The sequence below is a fragment of the Macrosteles quadrilineatus genome, unplaced genomic scaffold, assembly GCF_028750875.1.
Source record: "Macrosteles quadrilineatus isolate MER2022 unplaced genomic scaffold, UCM_ALF_1.0 Scaffold_5__1_contigs__length_97177068, whole genome shotgun sequence".
Lineage (NCBI taxonomy): Eukaryota > Metazoa > Arthropoda > Insecta > Hemiptera > Cicadellidae > Macrosteles > Macrosteles quadrilineatus.
This window is the reverse complement of record NW_026542598.1, coordinates 32,389,869-32,411,776: the sequence shown is the minus strand read 5'-3', so window position 1 is coordinate 32,411,776 and position 21,908 is coordinate 32,389,869.

Here is a 21,908-nt window from a genome sequence, read left to right as displayed (position 1 = left end):
ACGCTCACTCACCTTTACGGTTGGAGCTCGTTCGCTGCGCTCAATTGCTTTCAGGTTAGCTCGTTCGCTACGCTCACTCACCTTTTGGTTTCAAATTAGCTGTTGTCAAATATTAAAAAAATAATAGTGCTGCACTCTGTTGGTAATCCTTGTAACTTTAATGCTATTGAACATAATAGAACACAACCAACTTGTTTAATTGAAACAGCTGTTATGATTCATTAATTCCATTTAAATATGAGTACTCATTAGGTTACCATGGGAAACTCCAGAGCCACTGGGGCGGAGCCCGAGAGTCCGATCAGAATAAAAACCACTTAGTTTTCCTATTTAATGCCTAAAGAATCAGTGTACCAAATTTCAGCCTCTTAGGTAAGTGGGAAGTGGGAGAATTAGTGATGAGTGAGTGAGTGAGTCAGTCAGTCAGTCAGTCAGTCAGTCAGTCAGTGAGGGCTTTGCCTTTTATATATATAGATATTAACGTTATGTAGCTCATTCAGTACATATACAGACTGTAGTGGATACATATGAATGAATATCGTGCATTTGCTGCTGTACGCCAGAGCCTCATTTTATTATACAGGGTGTCTCACCTAAAGTGAACCAATAGATAACCTTTTTATTATGAGATATAGAGTTAACTTCTTATGGGACACTACCCTTTATTTTAAGATGTTTTTTTTTAGTGGTTTCGAATTTTAAAAATATGTTCGCCATTTTCCAATATGGCTGACAACTTTGTTAGTCCTATGGAATACCCTGTATTTTATGATTGTTTTAGAATGTAAACGCACAACTTTTAAACCTTTTTATTCTTGACATTTTTCTCTAAAGCTACTTGTTTAGGAGTTACATCGAAAAAGAAATGGTTTGTGAGTACATCCTGCATCCTCACAGCTCATAAACGTAAGTTTAAGAGCGGAAATACAAAGAATAAACAAGTTTTCAAATCACATCTACATTAAAAAAAAAACCATAAAATAAATTGTTCCAATATTTAAGGGACATTTCCTTGTTCCAAAAATGCCAAAGTAAGCTAGCATTTTTGAAAATGGTGGCCATTTTTAAAACAACAAAATCAGTATTTTTTAACGTATTTTATATATTTTTTGAACGAGGACTTATATGTGACTTATTTATTCTTTGCACTTTCTCTCTCAACTTACTCGTTTATGAGCTACAGGATGCCGAATGTACACCACAAGCCTTTCTTTTAGATATAACACGCTGTAACTCCTAAATGGGGTAGGTTTAGAGAAAAAATGTCACGAATAAGAAAATAGCTTTTAAATTGTAAAAGAATACTAAAATACAGCGTATTCCATAAGAAATAACAAAGTTGTTGGCCATATTGGAAAATTGTGGATATATATTTTTTATTCGTAACCATCCCTAAAAACATTTTTTTACAATTAAAAGGGGTCGTCTAGTAAAAAGTTAACTCTATATGGAAAATAAAATTTGTGTATGTTCACTATGTAATCTCAACCGGGATGAAACGTGTACCCTTTTATAGCAGAATCTCCAATTTAAAAAAAGATACGTCAATTTTGGTCTAACAAGTTATATTTAAATGAATATGAGTTTTTTTGAATTTTTAAATGGCAAAGATTGGCGGGCACTTGGAAATTTTCTTAAAGAAGCGTGGAGTAAAGGTTGGGAATTGATAATGGAGTATAATTATTAAATTTAAGAATTGAGATATCGATACAAAAATTGGAAAAATCTATGTAATTTAATAAATTTATAAAATATTGTTTGTTAAGTATCTATCAAAGTAAATTATAAAAGTAACAGGTTTGGTTTATGAATTATTAACTGTTTGTAAGAAAAATTCAGATTTTCAGTAGGCTACATTTAAATTTTATTATTCATTCAATTGTTATCTGATCTTTATTAGTATGTAGTGCTATTTGTGTATGTTCTGTAGTGGAAATCAGTTTATTTTATGAATAATTGTATGTGATTCATGGTATTTTTTTAAACGGTTTTAAAATATTTTAAAATCAGTGTGTCTAACACAAAACAGACGGTCTTTGACCATTGTTCTTTGCATTTAAATAAAAAACACTGTATTGATATTTTATTACAATAAACACATTTTCTTCTTCTTCTTCATCATCTATCTTCTTCATCATTTATTCATCTAATAATTCTTTTTGTAGATTATCGTAACGCAAAATGATTAATAAAATATTGCATTATTATCCTTACCCGTTTTAAAGTTATAGCTTAATTGCTAAGAGGCTGTAAATTTATCTAAAAAGGGGGGTTAGAGGAAAGCACAAGGGGGGAGGAGTGTTGACTTTCGGGAAAATGATAATCGCAACATGGTCTAACAGCATAGAAAAATTCAGCTTTCCCATAGTTACTTACAACATCAAACCTATATCGACTGTGGGCTACGTACCGTCCATGCGCGCCTCGGTACTACTACGAATTTTCCACGTTTACTCTTACTGAAATCAACGTAGCTCTGTTGTTTTTGCAGGGATTTCTTTAAACTTGGTGTTGTTGTACTACTTGTTAGTTTTTCTAACCATAAATAGTTTGTAACATGCCCTAAACAAGCTCAATATTTCCGATATTTCATTTTTAAGTATTTTTAAATTTTATTTTTTGCAATAAATGTTGATTAGCGCCTAAAGTATAAGAGATAGAAGAAAGGTTGTAATAACCTTTTTAAAAGACAATATATTTAGGCGTAGGTAGACGCTTAATTCACCTTTCTATCATTAACCGTTTGTGAGTTAGACGCGGAAACGTAAACCGATGACCCGCGCAATTTCCCCCCCTCCCCCCCGAGTTGTGACCACCCTAGAAATGCGACATCATCGATTTTTTTCATCTACTAGATGTCCCCAACAATAATCAAAAGTCAAATTTTGTCAGACTTTCAGTGCATACTCAACCCGTTTAGCGCCTGGACTACATGGCCAATGTTTGGTAGTCAAATTCAATCGCCTATTTGAATGCTTCCATTACACACTTGTATTGTAATCTCTACCACTCTACCATGTATACTAATGAACTATTTATATGTGAGATTCCTTCTTCAAAGTTATCTATAACATGATTTAGTAAAAAAATTTGATAACTTTAGGTGAATAGTCCGGACTATTCTTTTTAAGTTATCTGCTTTTGGGCTGATGTTTTAAATTGAGTTTAAAAGTAAATTTAGTTGTTTCACAAAAGTTTTGGATGAAATTGAATTTTATAATCTCTACTATGGTTTGGGTTCGAGATATCAAGTACTGGGATTATATAATCGCACACGTACGTTCATCAGATAAATAAAGATTCATAAACAAACGAAGCTCTTAGAATAAAAAAGCATACGCCTAATTTCTGTGTCATAGCTGTATTGTTTATATTTTATGTTTCCTAAGTTACTGTTTTAGAAACAGTACAATATTTTATAATTTCAATACAAATAAGTCTGTTTGTTACATGATCACTGAATCCTTTACCTGGCCTGAGAAGACAATGAAGATGTGTGGAAGATAAGAGAATAAAGTGCGATGAAACGTAATGAGAGACGAGTTGGATGAAAAATAACTATCAAATGACCTGATAAAGATTGTGAACAAGATATAAATGGGGCCAAGATGATAAAAAATCAAGATTTCCTATTGTGCTGTTCTGTAAAATCATAACTTAATAAATTGTTTTATTGAGGAAGAAACAGTCCTACTTTGAAAACCAATATTCAAAACATTAGTCAAATAAATTCCAATTCACAATAAATATTTAGCTGTAACTGGTATAATTGTTTTTAAGTGATGAAGAATGGGTTTTATTTTATTTTTGTTATTCTGAAATATACACGGGAGTCTATGATGTGTAAATCAGGAAATGTAAAGGTTTAAAATTGAAAACCACCAACTATAAACGTAGATAAATAAATTTTAAGTGATTAGCTTATCACTTAATAATGATGTCAGTTATGTCAACTACCTAGAGCTACTTAAAAACCTCACAAGGAAGCTATAAGCCACTCTTGACCAACCATTGGGGACTGCATTACGAACCAACGTGACATAGACATAGTGTATTATATTGACAACAGTAATCCCTTCCCTTCTTTAATTTTAAGGTAAACCTTTAACACGTAATAGGTACTTGTACTGTCAGCACTGTAATGTTGAACTAGTATAATAAAACAACTAGTGTAAGGGGCAGTTTTTGATTGCTAAGACCTTGGAGTGGTCTTAGGCTATTTAAAATATCACTGAAATAACTTTTTACCTTCAATGTCGCAGAAAACTTAATAAACCTGACGTTTTTAAGGAAATGAGTCTAAAAACTTTACGGAAACATTTGATTTAAAATCGAATCACACAAATACGAATTCACTTAATTTAAAGGTTTGCTGTGGCGGAGATATTAATACGTTTTAGCTCAATTATTACAATACCGTACATTTGATTAAATAAATGTTGATCATTAATGAATGATCACAATCAATAATTGATTTGTTTTAATTACTTGGTACACAACCGACGTGATTCCTGGAAACAAAAATGTATCGCGAAAACAAGTGCAAAAATTTAAGTTCCAAGACGTGACTGAAAACACTGCTTTACTGATTCTCGCGGGCTCTGAGGCAATTCTTCATGCGGAGTCGGTCAGCGCCTGTCGTACAACAGATGCAACTCATGACGCCATCCATGTACATGGTGCATCTTGCGCCGTGCTGTACAGTAGTCCAATATTTTAAGATAATATTCAACAGTTTTGACAGTCCAGTAATACCAACACAAGATCAAATTCGAAAGGTTCAATCTTAATGTATAATCTTATCTTAATTCAATTTAATTCTATTTACATTCATAATTTTGCGCGTGGTCGTTACACATGAGAACTCTATGGATTTTTACGCTTATTTCAGCGTAATGCAAAGATGTCATGCAGCACTGCTTTAATGTAACTAAATCCATCATATGGATAATTTTTAAGTTATTTGTTAAAGCATATCTTTTGAGAGCAATGTTGTGGCCCGTACAGTCGTAAAGTTTTATATATTCCTATAACCCCGATGGCACCACGCTAAAATGTGTGTTTTATGTGAAAGGATTGTATCAGAGGAAAATACTTAAGAGAAAGGTAGATTCAGGCTAGTATAGTACATTGAGGTTGTCTACTGTATTATTACGGGATCGATAGTCTTAATTGTTTTGGTATAAGGCCTACTCATAATTGGTATGAAAGAGAAAAATAATTTTGAACCGTAATTATTTAAACAATTAGCAATTTTAGTGGTTTATTTCTTTGGTGCCACCAATCTTAACTTAAACTAATATTCGGTAAAGCTTCTTATTCATATAGGCTATTACAAAAATAAAAATTTGATATTAACTTCGTTAAGCTGACATTATACAAAACCTTGAACTATCGAAACATCATCATCATCATTCTTTTATTGATCTTTCCCTTAAGGGGTAAAAACTATCGAAACATGTAATAGTTGTAGGTTCACGCATATTTTGAACATACAAACAAGAAGCAGTAGTGCATCTCATTGGCCCAATTTCGGTAGCATCAGACGAATTTCACCATTTCACCACACCAATGAAGAAGTTTCCTGTAACATTTTCAAGATTCTAATCCGCCCGAATTGCGATCCGGTCGATCCGATTGATTTATAACTTGTTGCGCAACAATCGACAGTTCGAGTCGCCTTTTGCGACCAAAACTGGATCGGAGAAACCGCTGGGAGGACAGAGACGCGGCAGACGTGAAGAAATCGGCATCTAGATCACCCGCCAAAACAACGGAGTTCTAATTCAAGAGGTCGAGTGACAGTGACACTTTAGTAATGCTCAATGCTCAATGCTCAATGTATCAGTGCCATTAATATCCCGTGGCTTGTGTTGAGAGCATTGTGCCACTACTCACACACACGCACGCACACACACAAGCGCTTGTTTGCATAACATACAAATGAATAGCGTTGTTCCTGACATAACCTACTCGCACAATGAACGGGTTACGGGGTGAACCGTTTAGTCATTTGATCTCGGCTCTTGTATTGGCTGTGATGTCACATTCCGATAGATGTTGTCACATATGTCAACCTTAGTGACTGTGAGGCAGGTGTTGTTAAGTGAATAGAGTACCACGATAGTGCTGAGGAGGGTGTCACCAGCGTTTTGAAAACCTACGAGAGTTGTAGAAAAGTATTTTGATAGTCTTAAGATATAGTCATGTGAAAGTTCCAAATTAGATTGTTTAAGGGTATATTGCGGAAATTTTCCATCACAATGGTCAAGTACAATACACAACGTTTCGAGGTCTGATATCGGATCCCGTTCTCAGGCGAAAAAACCTAATCATCACATTGCAACTGCAATACACAAAACCATTACAGTACCTGTTTACCATTGTGTTACCTTAAAACCATATTAACTCACCATCGCCAACAATGAACCACAAAGTATAGTTAGTTGTGGGATTATTCTAAAATAGTTTAGATTAAATCTAAAAAGATATATGACTATTATTCTGAAAAGGTTTTGGACAAGTTCTAGGGTGGTTTTAAAGCAGTTCAGGGATATTCTCGAAACCATTCCAGGATGGTCTTTGAAAACTCTATGACAGTCTGAAAGCAGTCATAGATTGGTTTTAAACGTTCTTGGAAAGTTGTAAAACAGTTGAAAAAGGGTCCAAAAAGATTCTGGGATATAATTCTAAAAAGGTTTTGACAATTGTAACAGTTCTAGAATGGGTTTAAAGCGGACGTATAAAATATTGAACCCCTACCCCAACATTTTATCTAAATCAACTAAGCCTACTTTATCCAATTCAAATGTTGATAAAATGTAAACTGATGTCCTAGTAGGTACTCCCTCTTACTGTCGCAGAAAAGCTCCTTAAATGTCACACGGATTTTAGAAATTTTGCAGTGTTTATTTACTTACAATTTTTTAAACTTATTATTAGGTATAAATATGAACTATTGTATATCATTTTGTTCACCAAATTTAGGAGTATACTAATACATAACAATAATAACACTAACCTGGTACTAAAAACATTTCTGAATAGAAATCCTAAGTTGTTTATAAAGAATTTTCATTTATGGAAGTTTTCATTTGTCACCACTTCAACCCACTTCACAAAGAAAAGTTTCAATATAGCCAAACTGTAGGAAATAAAATATAGTTTTCAAAAACATACAATGTTTATGGTCTAACCCTAAAAATATTAACACTACTAGCTTTGTGCCCGTTCTACGCACGGGGATCTTATAGTAGGCCCTAGTCAGTTGAAACCTTCTCATATTAAGAACAGCAGTTAGTTGGTTTGCATATTTGCTGATATGCTGGCAAAACTATTATATATAAACCTTCGCAAATACAGTATATCAAGCCAAAACAAATGCTTCCAATTAAATGTCACCCGGATCGTGTTGGTCCATATGTTAAATCCAATGATTAAACTAACAAAATCATTTATAGATCTGCTTTAATGATATGAGGCATGGCCCTAAGGTAGGCCTATAATTGAAAGTTGCTTTCTAAAATGGTTAAAAGTATTAAAGTACTACCTCAACCTCACCATTTAACACTTTATTCGGGTTGACATTTTAATTATCAAAGGTGCTCTTGTCCTTTCAGCGAAACACTGAGAAATAAGGACATTAATGCTTTACCAACAAACATAAAAACAAAAATACAGAACTTAATCAGGGGGTTTGCCACGTTTTAAGCATAACAAATTACATATAAAATTAGTAGGCCTATTTAAAATCTTTGTTAATGTCATCAAATTTTATCATAAACAATTTATATTTGCTTAGCCCGGAGATGACGCGAAAAGCTGTCGAAATGACGGCTCACTATGTATAATGAAGTACTATAGAGGATTTAGATTGGTAATTTATAATACGTACCCAAGAGATGGGCTATGGACCTATTGGCTGTATGGTCCAGTAATTGCATCACACGATGAGTAGGAACAGAAAGTGACACATTGGAAAAGCGAGTTCAGCATCATCCGTAAACCTCTCAATCATCCACTGCAGTTGTGATTTTTTACTTTACACTTTACACAACCGCCATTGAAGCGCCGCCAATGAGTGGAAACCTTGTTTGTAAGCTATTGGCGACGATCATTAATAAATTTAAGTTTCCCAGCCCTATCAACACTGATTCAAGGTCTTCTATCTGGTTATCAAAACTCAAGAACAATTTTATAGACAAAGAATCTCTGGTTCCTGACCTGGATGATGCCTAGTTATTTAGTTTCATTTACGGTTACACTATATTATTGCACTTACGATTAATTAAATCCATTTTGTAAGAAAAACGTTTTTAATCTCACTTGGTTGGGATTTGCCTTCAAAATGTGATCGGAAATGGTCGCGGTATTTGTAAACAACATTTGTAAACATATCAGTGACAGCTAGAAAAAATTATCTTGATCCGAACAGCTGTTCGTTATTTCATAGATCATTATGTGATATAAATTGGACGAAAACTTGACAAAAATCGCACAAAACTGCATTTTTGAACGTCCGTAATGTTATTTACTAAGTAGTGAGGCCATATTTTAATGGCTAAAGACACTCTCGCCAATCCAGTGAATACATCAAAATGACTTGGATCTTGATAGGTACTCTCGTTTTCCTGGAGAAGATTGCGTAAAATGCCATCTTGAGTGTTACAGAAAGACAGACAGACAGAAATTTAGATGAGACTTGTTTCGGCTTCTTTAATGTATAAAACGTAAAAATAACCTGCAAAGAACTAACCTTACTAACCTACATTGCCGGTCTGACAGCTGAATACATCGCATATCCACTGCTACCTAAATAATAAGAACATCCGTTGCCAAACATACAAAGTGATACTATGAGAAAGCTTATGATTTCTACTTTAAACTAGTGAAAAAATCATGCCGAAATTATTAAAATTATGCAAACGGTGAGAATTTAAGTGAACGCATGCTAAATGCGTCGGAATTCCGACTTTGGCCGGTTTTATGAACCGCGACAGTCGCGTGTCGCGTGTCGCGGCGCGACTCAAGTTCTATTGAGTTAAATGGGAGCATTTATGCACCGCGACAGCGACAAACTGCCGCGGAGCGACTCTAAATACCCGCGACAGGTTTTAGAATAGCAGCTTCAAAAAATGTGTCGCGCGCGGTTCAAGTTCTATTGGATCAAATGGGCACGTTTATGCACCGCGACAGTCGCGGCGCGACAGTAGTATTTTTCATACTCCACGTGGTATATTCTCCATATATTTATATTGATTAATGTTAATAATTAGTATATAAATTCGAGTTCTTTACTCTTTATTTGTAATAGAAATTACATCATTATATTATGTAATGACATTTTTAAGAGGGTTGACCCAATTCCAACAGTAAATTATGTGTTGTTTAAATAACTGGGGTTTTGTCATTAAAGTGTACAACACTACAGGGTCTATATTTAAACAACTTAATAATCACTCCTACATCAAAACACAACACTCAACATTGGATTGAGAACAGACTGATTTCTTTAATTCCCCCACCACCGGATGTGAGTTTACGCGACAAAAAAGTGTCGCTGTCGCGTGACATTTTTGTCAGCCGCAAGACGTGGCGCGACTCGCGACTCGCGACTGTCGCGGTGCATAAAACCAGCCTTTGACAGTTCACAAATGGTGTAAATGCGTCGAAAACCCGACGTGTAACATAGAGAGAGGGTAAAAAGCAAAATAACCAACTTACAGCCAGTACCTTTGTAAATTTCTCCAAGTAAATTAATTTCTAGATATAAACAGAATGAGAACCCCCGCTAACCAACCTGCAGCAAATATCACGGATGCAGTATATTTAACACTTTCTCTCGACCACACAATAGAACTACCACACTGTTATGTTTGTATATGGTTGTGTATTGAATGGACACGTAGCTACTTGCGTGGCTTATTATTTCAAACAGACAAAGGTTGAGATTTCTCTGCCATGTTTGTATGTGAAGGTTTAGATATTAGTTTTGAAATGTAGCCCCGACTATTCCTGGCAGAATTTACGTAGAGAAACTAGTTTAAGATTTCATCCCTGTGGGGTTATGCTGTATTTAACATTGTTTATTTGAAATCTGATACTTCTAAATTGCTCACGCACCGAGGGAGATGGATGTATTTGAAGTTTAAGAGAATGATCTACATTACCTGCTGTAACATGAATTACTAAAAAATATTCAATGTTAATCGATTGTTTTTTTTCTTCTGGTAGATTGCGACTGCATGAGCTAAGCTAGGCTCAAAGACTTGCCAACTTTGCAAGAATATCAAATCGCATTTTTGATACTTTATAAGTTATATTTCAACAATTTTGCTGGCTTACAAATTAAAATCATTATTTGTAAACCCCGTTTTCTCAAAATATCGTCAGAAGTTGTAACTAGTTCGTACGGATGTGTGAAGGGATTTTGTTGTATTTCAGATTTTATTTTAATACAAATTAAACCAATATATTGTATTGCAGACTTCCTACTACTTTTATTACCTCTCGTGGTAGAATAAGAAGACATAAGCTTCGCAGTGGTTATAACAGTGTCTAAGTTATGAGATAGGAAATTACATAATGATATGTAATAACAATAACAATAGACATCTCCACTATGAAAGCATCTGTACAATGTAGAGGAAGAACAAAGGAATTCCAATCCACATGTAATAAACCTCGATTTACTTAATCATCTCTATTTTATCACTTTCTACTAATCCAACTGGAAACTAGCTATTCTGACTGTAAACTCAGGATTCCAACCTTTTTCCGCATGTAAATAACATGAAAAATTATTTCCATGTCCCTTAGTACCTAATCCTCATAGTAATTTTCAAACCATTGGAACGAGGTTTTAAATAATGAAAATTCATGTATCCTTTATGTAGGGAACATTCTGAGTCTTTTCTCAAACACATGAATCTAAATCACAAAACTTAAGAATAAAAATTATCTCAGAATCCACAAATCTGTATTTTGGCATAAACTACTTAAGTGATATTAATTTATATTAAAGTACTAATAAAAACAGGGATTAAAAATAATGGTAAGTGGTTAATAGTGCTCACCTTCAAATATAACGGTTTCTGCTTCATTCCTACTGTTAATGATAGATTGTAACCTTGATAAGATTTGCTCAATAAAAGAGATGAAAAACAATAGATGGTTTATTAACAGGGTTGAGAATGAAACTGATTAAATGTAAACAAGTAATATAAATAAATCATAACAATAAAATATATGGTTTTATCTTTAAATGGCATGCAGTAGAGAATATACATACAGTAATTCTAACAACTACTAAGAGTCGTTCCTCTACCAAAATGCCTTTTGTCATTAGACTATCATTATAAATGCTATATAAAATAATCTACCACATGTTTAAAAAATCGAGGGTTTCGACCGTTCCCTTGAAAAAAATAAAAAAAGTAACAGTGCAGAAAAACAAATTGTTTGCGTACTCGAGGGGTTATAGTGCTCACCTTAAAATCACGAGACTGCTAGTTCAATCCAGAGCAGATCGATTGTGGACCATTTGTAATAGGGACAGTACCTAACACAAAAATCTTTGTTATACAACAAATACAGAGTTTTGCCAACGTAAATAATTATTAGTGCAGATAAACACAAAAATACTATAGAGCCTCGATAACAAGTATCTCATGAGGACTAATAAACAAGACTTGTTTTCAAGGATGATTTACAGTCGAGGTTTGCGATAGCATGTTGTTACGTGTAATCTAAAATCATGGGTATATAAAAATGACACTTGTCATCGAGGATCGTACTATCGAGGTTCTATTGTAAAGACCTTGACTCCGTTATGTATCCATCCGCGCAGTTGTACATACGCTGATACGCACTGTCGCGGAAGTGACCACGACTATCTCACAGCGGACCCGAGTAAGCTCCACCTCTGACCTATGCCGTATGTGATCTGGAGCAGCCGACGAGAGTGAAATTTCCAGTCTGTTTCCTCATTCGACTGTCCGTCAAACACTCGTCTTTTTCTACTCTTTATCCATGTATTTTGCCGGCTTTAGCATGCACACAGCTGTGTGATGCTTCAGTTTTAATATTTGCATTCACAACCAGATACTGTAATAAATTAATACAGATTTATTCTTGGAAGGATTTGTTTATTAGTGTTGTCGATTTTACCTTGATAGTTGGCTATGTTTAAGTTTATAGAGTTACAAATAAACTGAAGTGTTTATCATGTAAAATCCTAAAGATACCACACCAAGCGGCGAAACGCACGAATGTGTCATCCTAGAATCAAGACAACGACATTCACTAAAAAGCGACCCCACACTTTTTGAGAATGAATTTGTTTGAACAATATGTTTATAAATTTACTGAAAACCGCATACTTCAATATAGTTTTGTGACACAGCAAAACCTCTGTATCCTATTGCCTCCTTAAGTTCACATCTTACAAGTCTCAAAGAGAAAACAGTTCCGCAGGTGTAGAGGATGTCGCGTCCCACAGGAAAGGCGGGATAATACAAGCGTTCCCGCCTAAAATGCAAAGCTAACCTAACACCCGAGGTGATCTGTTTATAGTACCTGTACTGGCGCAATCTGCTCCGATATTTAGCGTAGAGCAATTAGAGGCGGCCACCGAGGTCGGCCACTTTTGCCACCGTTGGGTCAATCACCGATGTATGCAATAGTATAGCCGGTGTATGGAAAATTTGGGTGAGTACAAGAAAAAATACAAAAAAATTGATTACGACTTCGTGGTACAGTATTGATTTGGTATGGAAGTAAAACAAGTTGCGGCCTGTAATACTGTACTTTTTTAGGCACGAGCCTTGAATGGTTTTTCACATTACTTCAAGCTAGACCTAGAGGTTGTAGCATTATCACTTAGATAACATCCATTGGTGATTTGGCGGGATTTGAACCCAGGACCTCTTGGACTGAAGTCCGGCCCTCTAACCACTAGACCAGCTCGCTCGCCCGGCCTGTAATACAAGAAGTGTTGGTAAAACAGCAACAGCCTCGACAAGCAGAATTCACCGCATGTGCAAATGGCACAAATTTAATGCAAGATTATGCATAAGTGTACACAATCTATACGTCTCCGTATGCAGGATGCAAGGATGCAAGGAATCGCGTTAAACAGCGTGTGAGCAAGGTTTGCAAGGTTCGTAGAATTTAAGCAGGAAAGGCTCGGCTGCCTTCTTTATTTAAGGATCATCAGCTTCTTCGTTATAACGTATTTATACACAAACAGCTGTCACGATAGGCAAAATGTATGCAAGAAAAGCCTCGTGTAGAGGGTAAACACAAGAACAGTTTAATCTATTTGCACAATAGATTACCATCAGGTGGCATGTAATGATTCACACGATAAAGAGTTGTCTCTATATGCAGGATGTATGCAAAAACTATGCAAGAACACTGAATGTATGCAAGGACCGTTATCTTGGAATGTTTATTATATGCAACAGCGGTCACTAGTATCAACAAGGAATGCTGCGAGTTTAACCCAACAAGCTTCACAGGATCAAACGGACCGCCTGAAATCTAGATATTACAGGTGATAGTAGAAGTTCGGTGCCGTTTTCCCGATCACGTAACGATTGACCCCCGTAACGTTTACACCGTGACATTAATGGCGCAGGCTTACACAATTGCATCGGAATTTTTATTGGGCTTCAATACAAGTGAAATGCCAAATAGATTGGGATTACTAAAACGAAGATCAGTAGGATGACATTTTATAGGTCTGGACCTGCAAGAAGGCCACGGCTTTGGGTTTGTGTCAACGTTGCACCGACCTCTAAACTAATATTAACCTATAAAAAAATATTAGATTTCTACAACGGCAACACACCGGAGTGAATAGAGTGGATAATTACTGGATGGATGAGATGATGGCGTTGTTACCAAAGCTACGCCTTGGTTGTTACTGACGGATCAGCTGGTGCTTTTACCAGAGCCGTCTATTAAAAGCTTGGTCATTTTTCAGCTGGGTCCAGTTTCGAACCATCAGTCTTCCGACTTTTCTCAGGATCGAACTGACAACCCCCTATTAGGCATACAATAAATTTACTACATTACCAGTTGTATATTAGGATCACACAGCATTTCAGTTCATCGCTCTAGTACCCTAAAAGGACTTCATATGCAACAGGGTGTTGAAGGATTACATTTTAGGAAGATATCCCAGCCGTGTACAAAGACTTTGGCCGAAGCGACTTCCAACAGAATAGATGGATTGTCATGATCATCAGTCAATAAAAAATAAGCTTCCCATCTCTTCTCGCTATATCCCACAATCAAATCGATGAATCTAAATCTTCCTACAAAATAAATGATTCTCATGTAAGAAACCCAAGACTTCTGCCAGTATTAAATCTGTGACCATCTGTTTAACAAATGAGCACTACATCCACTCAGCTGATTCAGCCTCGAGCTGATTCTCCCGTAATACATATACAACGTCTTGTATCCAAACACCTTCCTGAGGAAACATATCTCACCTGGCAGACAAACACCGCGTTGAGCCAATTTCGGCCAATTTACACCTTATAAATCAGCAAGCGAGGTGTCGCGGTTTCACCCTCACAGGTAATAACTCAGTTAGCATACATGCAGCTGTATAATTAGCTCAATTATCTCGCAATTTATCGCGTACAACTTTGTGGGTAAAAGTTTCGCCGCTTGCCGCCACTGAGTCAAAGGCAGGAAAAATGTTAACAAGGCAGGGAGGCCGCTACGATAAATCAGGATCCTCGAAACAACCCAAAACGAAAGTCGCCGATGGTAGATTTATCGCAAAAATGAATGCAAGTCCGGAAACTGTTCCCGAACGTGTGTGCGTCTCATTAATTAAAACAGAAACGCTCTCGGCCACGCTCGCTATAAATTGTCTTATTAGATTAATTCTTATTGCACAACGTGTCCATTATACAACAATCTGCAGCATGCGATCGTTGTGCCTTTCACAGAGTGCCTCGTCGCCTGCAGGCCGCGTGTCGTACCCTCACAATCACCACTGACCACTGGCCAGTGCCCAATAACTGGCATTGTAGTTCACCAGTCACTATACTCTGTTTGATGGAACCTGTCTCCTAGGGACTGGCCAATGGTTTAAGACTCGGGCCGATGGTGTGCAAAATTATAAAGAAGTGCCTAGACAGACGGAGGGTCAGGAGACAGGTTCCATCATACAGACTTAAGGCCAACATATTCTAGAGATGGAACTTCAGTACCAGGGAGAGAGCAGTAAGTATTGGCCTGAGACTTCCTTGTTTTGTCTAAGATGTACATTCAGTCATGAATGTATTACATATGTCCTGCACTAACGGAGGATCAGGGTGTGGCCGGGTGGCTAAGGTTTGTAGGGTTTGACATGTTTTACATAACTTCAAAAGCAGGTAAAACATTATGAAGCGTTTATTTGAGATGTCTTGACATTTGATTAGATTATGTTTTGATAGGTTAGGTTTAACCCCCAAAACGATATTTCCTTAAGGTTTTGCGTTTCCACTGTTGATTTTACTTAAATAAAAATTTGCTACAACATTTCCAATGTATTCAAGCTAAGGTATTTTCTAAAACCCTTAATTGGATCTACAGAAAGGACACTAACGGTACGTTACATACTAAACCACGAGGTTTTAGACAGTTTCCAATTTTCAAAACCAACATTTGTGTTTGTGTTGTCCATATTTCAAGGTGTTCTCTTTGTTTTCCTATCTTATCGACTTAAACATTCCGTGACATAAGACATAACACTGATAGTAAGTTCTAAGCAAAGTGAAAGACGTTTCCTGGCCGGATCCACAGTCCATTGGGTTTATCGCAGTAACGACCGTCGCTCCACGAGATTAGCGGCCAAATTGGCGGGTAATGTGTGCAATGTCCACGTCCGTACTGGGCAAATCCGGCGGGAAAAAGGCGAAAAGAGTTGCACCGGTACATAGCAACTTGGCAATGTCTGACATATCAATATTTCCTTTCGTGGCTTACTCAAATATCTCATGGGAGATAATTCTTGACGAGTTACTAGTTTGACAAGATAGAAGCATCGAACCACCTGATTTTGCTTCAGGTTCACCTAGAGTGCGTCTTTAAGTTCACCTAAAATAGTTCACCTAAGAAAATAATTGAATCGTGTATTTCCTTCAAGCACTGTATTCAACAATTTCACAAATCTAAATTATAACATTTTCAACAAATCAGTGTCATATTCCTTAATTTTTTCGAAACCTAGAGCCCTCCCTCTAGAGCTGTCATGGCAGCAGAATTTTGTGACTAAATACTTTATAAGTGGGTGAAAGTTACAAGATTATTGTGCTCATTTACCATACTGATAATAAGTGAAAAATAAAGTGTTCTCTACGTTTTTGGATGTGATCCCGTCTTTAAGGGAGAACATACCTAAAACATAATACAGTAAGATGATTGCATTAATTCTATCAAAGCTTGTCGTGTCCTCATTAATCTTTATGGAAAACATCCGCAATAATGCATCAAGTAATTCACCTTCACCAAAAATTAACTTCCAAGGATATAGCCAACGTTTGATCCGTATTTGTCAACATTTATAATCTCATATCACTTGGTCTACAAAAGAGCACGTGTTGTAGTGATTTACCGTCATCAAACCATTATCTTGGTGGTGTTTGACATTTGCCACCGAGCGCAGGTGAGGGTGTGGAACAATAATGACTGATGTTCAGACTACAGTACCTCCCTCTCTCTCTGCACAGGCGAGGTCGCAGTCAGTGCTCCAGATACTACAGGTGTGTCAAAGCCCTTTGTTGCACGCGAATTTCAAATCAGGATTTGTATTTTATGTTTATTGCCGTCTGTTTTATTACACACGGATTGTTTTGTCTTGTTTTCAAATTACTATCTCCTATATCTATAATATGTGAAGCAGTTTTTTGTGAACACTACTTCTCCCTTATTAAAGGACCAATTTCAACGTTTGAGGGGTGAACAAATTTGTCCCAATCTGTAGTTTTGCAGGGGGGCGAGGTGCTCTCAAAGGTGAGGTCGATTGTTTCCCCCTAAGAATTAAATGGAAAAAATCCACAAACAAGAAACAGCTGTTTATAAAAAGAAACTCAGCGGCTTGTATGGAAGTAAATATTGATGTTTTTTAGGATGTTATAGACCAATGTAAACAGTTGATCAGTTTTGTTGGAAGAACAGAAATTGCCTATAGTGCAAAGAAGAAATATTGAAAACAGGAGGATGATAAATTGTATAAGAAATCTTATGCGTATGAGAAGAGTAGAAAGAGGAGAGGACTGGTCTAACAGTAAGGGATCCCCCCTTACTACAAAATAAGGTATGGTTAGGTGTGGTCTTTATCACACCTAATTAAATCTAACCTAACCTGACCTAACCACCCTTAAAGACTGGGACGGTGGCGTCATCCTGTAATCCAGATACTAAGAGGTCATGAATTGTGGACATTTATAGGCATGCACTGTGGATGCGATACTTCCTGGTGTTGATAACGTCCGCTACTACGACTATCCGCAGTACTATCCTCATGATTAGACCAATTCGTTAATTACAAGGCAAAAAATGTGGTTCAGATTCCACTATAAACTGTAGGTTTTCGGCTGTATGGGCTATCAATTAACAGCTGTGTCTAAGGAACATGTCGTCCTTAGTCACTAACAAGACTACAAGATCGCACCACTCATCCGACACTCATCTCCATTCATACTTGGATTAAAATACCTCCTTTCGTATAGACCAAGAAGAAATTTATTGGTCTGATGTTTGGTCGCCATTTTGTAAGAAATTATTAAAGGTTAGGAAGATTTTATTCTTTTAGCGAATTTCCCATATAGGGAATAAGCTATTACCGTAGTACTCATGGTAAGACCTGGACCCGGGGCCGATTTACTTTTTCGTTTTGAGGTCCCCAGAGGCCATATATATATGTGTCCGTTAGCTTGATAAATTGAGCAAAAATGATCCGATTTTGATGAAATTTGGTAGAAACGTGTAAACCTACGTTTATTCGAACCAGGTTATATTTTAGTAGAAATCCAGCCAGGTAAATGGAAATTCGCTTACTCTGCAGGTTTGATGCGGCGGGGGTATTTATAAGTGGTAGCAAAACGGGAGTGCCGATGGAGACCTGTGGGGGTGCGTGCATTTAAAGGGACTTGGTCTGGTCTCCATCAGCACTCCCGTTTTGCTACCACTGCAAACTCATTAAAATCTTATTTCGAAGTTGATTTATCGGTGTGGTCGGTAAAATGCCAAAGTACCCCACATACGACAGCAGATTCCATTCACATCACTACCTAATGAGTGCGGACTGGAGTGAGTCAACGGATCCGCCACAATTATACCTCTGATTAATTACCGTCTCGTTTTCCTCAAATCCTGCATCAGCTGATTGCCCACTGATGTTTGCACGTCTCGCCTTCCGGGCCTCAGAATTATCTTGTCCGCCTAATCCAATAAGGGGGAAATCGCGAACGGGAAATTATAAGGTTAGAATAATCTGTTATGGTTGTTGTGCATTAACTTAACGTCGTCTAATTTGTTGAATATTGAATTAAACTGCAGAAAGTAAATGATAAGGGAGATCGGCTTATAATCGTTTGCGGATATTTGCTTACGTTTTGATTAAATCCGACACTCGCAATATAATTACAGAGGAATGGGCAGTGTTTTGAAATTGCTTGTGTTCATTTATGTTATATAGTTACTAGTGTACCTGTTGCTCGAATCCGAGCAATTTCGAAGCATTACAGGCGACTCAAAGATTATGGAAATACTCACGATCTACACAACAGTTAGATATAATCAAAATCCTTTGTAAATATCTTATCGTTTTTCAAAAAGCTCATCTTGTTTTTTTAGTGTTTTCTACAAATTTTTCCCTCTCATAGCCGCATTAGGTTGTCTATGACAACGATTATAAATGAAATAAAAAAATTATTTCTATTTCTTCTATTTGGTTGTGTTCTATGACTTTTTCTATGTTTTTTTTTCTATGTTGGGTAAGAACAGTGCTGCTCTTTAATTAAAGTGCTTGTGCTGCAAATGCCAAAGATAACAGAAATTAGCATCTTTCCATTTTAAAAGGTAAGTTTGTTTCAGACGGGCAAATTTTTATCCTCGAAATCAAAATATGTCACCACTCACTTGTTCCAGTTAGGACTTTTCATTCTATTAAGTTGTTGACCGTTCTGATCACATGAAGCCTTGTCCCATTAATGAGGCCCTTTTTGATGTATTAATATTCCTCATCAATAAAACCACTGCCCCCTTTTTATTAGTCTAATCTGTGTCTTGGCAATCCACTGACCTCTATTTTATATTTAAAAACTCAGTTGGATTTTCTAGATGGGTGTCTCCGCCTTCGTCTGTTTTCGAGGACCCGCTCTTCTTTCCCTTGGTATACTGACAATAAATTGTCAAGTCCATGTAGTAATTCATTAATACTGTTAGTTTATAAAGAAAATTAGATAAAAGTTACTTGGCTTAGTGCTATCATAACTGCAAACTCAAAATACACCCACAAGTAAAAAAGAATCAAGTTATTGGTTAACAAAAATTATGTTTGTGTAACAATATTATTCACATGAAGTAGATGATTTGTTTGATTTGTTGATCAGCTGTTTAGTTTCAAATGAATTAATATTGTCAAAGATTTGTGATTTTAAATACATAAAATATTATATTAAAGTTTTCTAAATCATGAATGGTAACTTATTCTCGACTGAATTTTACCATTCCCAGCATTAAAATAAAGTAGTAAGATCCATTATGAGTAAACTTTAAGGTACACAATCCTTGATTGAAATGTAATATACATTAACAGTCATAATACTCAGCAATTATTATGTAGTAGACTTTGACTATTTTCAAGAAACAAACTTATGTTTCTGTAAATAAAAATTATCTCCCGTGTTATCCTTATGGAGAAATACGAAACTTTAAAGGGCCCCAGGGCCTCACTCTCTAATTATTTCCCAAAAAAGAAAGTTTCCTGCACAACTTCAAGTTACACTCTTTCCAATTACACCAAAAACATGTCAATCGGTTCAGTAGTTTCGGAGGAGTAATTGTCACAAAAAACCTGCTTGCGTATTAAATAAGTACTAGTGTACCTGTTGCTCGAATTCGAGCAATTGCTAAGTATTACAGGCGTTATTTTAAAATGAATAACACTCATAATTTCTGATGACTAAGATTCATCTCAAGGATTATGGAAATACTCAAGACGTACATAACAGATCGATATAATCAACATTTCTTGTAAATATCTTATCATATTTCAAAATCTGGTCTTGTTTTTTAGTGTTTTCTACAAATAGCCTAACTCATAGCCGCATTAGGTTGTCCATAATAACGATTATAAATATAAAAAAAAACATTTTTTCTATTTCCTCTCGTTGGTGGGTTTCTATGACTTTCCTATGTTTCCATAGTTTGCAAATCGGCTCTTTCAATGATTACTAAGAAATGCAGCACAGTCAGTGTTAATTCAGTTTTCTTCTTAGTATATCAATTTATCCAGGCTCTTTTGCTTTTTTATATTGTAATAATTACGCCAACCTAAATTCAAATACAGTATTAAATATTTCATTTCAACCAAGTAAGTAAATTTTTGTAGCAAACTGTTAAATTAGCAGACTTATTGACTGTTTACAATATTGACATATGCTCTTCTTCTCACTTTTAATTTCTGACATCAGCTGGAGTTTCATAACAATATTTGTTAATCCCATGTTAATCTTATGGAGAAATACGAAACTTTAAAGGGCTCCAGGGCCTCACTCTCTAATTATTTCCCTAAAAAGAAAGTTTCCTGCACAACTTCACGTTACGCTCTTTCCAATGACACCAAAATCATGTCATTCGGTTCAGTAGTTTCAGAGGAGTAATTGTCACAAAAAACCTGCTTGCGTATTAAATAAGTATATAGATATATAGATAAGGGGGTAATTCTATAGCAATTCAGTGATTTGCAAAATATGAAGAACACTGCAAATGTTTATGTTAATGTGTTATTCTTTGTGGCCAATGTACGCCTACTTAGCCTACAAAGTCCCCCTATCACATAGTAGGTAGTTTTGTATTAATTTGTAGTTTATAAATTGTACTTTTTTTGGTTCGTTATGCTGAGCACTGATTTTACTTTGTTTAAAACGATTATTTTATTACTCTTTCAGTCTTCAAAAAAATTCTTCTCTTCAAAAAGAATTTTTTTTAGAATTTTATTTATTATTCAATCTCTGTCAATGGTTCAACTCGTTGGGTCAATCAAATAATATGGAATCTAAAATTGTGAAACATTACCAACGGGTTTAATTTAATTTAGCCATTTTTATTTTCAAAACTGTTAAGTATACTACTACTTTAAAATAAACATATTGAATATAAAAAATAATAAACAGAGGAGGTATTGGTTTTACGATTAAAATATGTTACCTGAAGAAAAGGTTTTGTAGTAAGGGTTGTAGTAGTTTAAATACAATTAATCATTGATTATTAATGTACTGAATAGCATAGCATTGCATGTTTAACGTTTACATTTGTGTTTAATGTACTTCAATTTACAAATAAAATTGCATTGTTGTGGTATTTAACACTCAAACGAGGTGTGGATGAAATAAACGGGATTTTTTATAAATATTTTAATTATTTCCCTTTACAACTTGATGTATTTACAGCTCATACAACTATACACGAGTTCCATTAATACATTTCTAGGTCATTTAACACCGAATTAAGAAAATTAACTAATTCAATTTTTATTATTAAGTATCATGAAAATGGGATAAATATGACAGTGTTTTTGAGAAAATAAGTGTTCTGTATTGTCTAGAAAATTTTACAATCAAACCTTACTGGGCAAGAAAATTACAAGGGAAGGTAAAACAACGAGATACAAACAA